We start from the raw sequence: 925 nt of genomic DNA, 5'->3' as shown, positions 1-925 counted from the left end.
TTTTTTTTTTTTTCTATTTTCTTCCTCCTTCTTCCTTTCCTTTTTTCTCGTCGTCGTCGTCGTCGTCGTCGTCGTTGTTGTTGCTGCTGCTTTCTCTTCTTTCATATTTCTTTTCTTTCCTTTTTATTTGTTCTTTTATTTTTTTTTTAGATTTTTTTTTGTCGTCGTTGTCTTTTTCGCGTTCGTTATTTTTTAAAAGAAGTAAAATCTGCTAGCAGCAGATATAAGATCTTGGATTTTAATTAAAATACAGTTGTTTGAATGTTGAATTGTTATTTGGTCGGGTATTATAAATGTCTGATTTCTTTTTTGTCGATATATTTTGATGTTTAAATAGTATTCGTAATTTTTAATAATTATTTCGAGTTCGCTTACCACCCCCCACCTCACGTTGATCAATTTTAAATGATCGACAGAAAATCGATAATAAAATTAAATGGAATTGAATGAAATGTTTTCGGTTTTATTTTGTTTTTTTTTTTTTTCTTTTTTTTTTCGTAAAGAGAAGGGTAAAAAATTAGAGATAGATATTTATTTGTTATTTAGTGTTATGTTGAAATGAATTGGGACGAATAATAATTGAATAAAATTACCTTGCATATATCAAGTATAACAGTAATTTTCCTTATTCCCAAGATGACGTTTCGATCGATACTGTGATACTTCGACGAACTTAAATGTTTTAACGTTGAAAGTATACTAAAACGTTATTCATTCTTGGAAATAAATATTAATCGGAGACTTACGTTATGATAAATAACGATTATCTACATTATCTTTTTAATTAACTTTCAAACGTAATAATCGTATAATCATCATTCAAAGATATACAATATTCATATCAACATATTATCTCTATGCAGAAAATAAAATAATACTTAGTCATTCGAGATAAAATAATAATACAAAAATAAAAGAAAAGAAA

At 26.4% G+C, this 925-nt stretch overlaps 1 protein-coding gene across 1 annotated transcript in view; it reads right to left on the bottom strand.

The window, feature by feature from the left end:
• Positions 1 to 680, bottom strand: part of LOC106791418 (4-coumarate--CoA ligase 1-like) — a 12,212-nt gene extending 11,532 nt beyond the window's left edge. The window contains exon 1 of the mRNA XM_014757038.1: positions 594 to 680. The gene's annotated coding sequence lies outside the window, so the exon portion shown is untranslated. The remainder of the gene's footprint in view (positions 1 to 593) is intronic.
• Positions 681 to 925: the final 245 nt, after the last annotated feature.

The sequence above is a fragment of the Polistes canadensis genome, unplaced genomic scaffold (genome assembly GCF_001313835.1).
Source record: "Polistes canadensis isolate GaletaPanama2010 unplaced genomic scaffold, ASM131383v1 scaffold_305, whole genome shotgun sequence".
In the NCBI taxonomy this organism is placed as follows: Eukaryota; Metazoa; Arthropoda; class Insecta; order Hymenoptera; family Vespidae; genus Polistes; species Polistes canadensis.
Note: the sequence above shows the minus strand (reverse complement) of the source record. Positions and strands in the feature narration are given on the sequence as shown.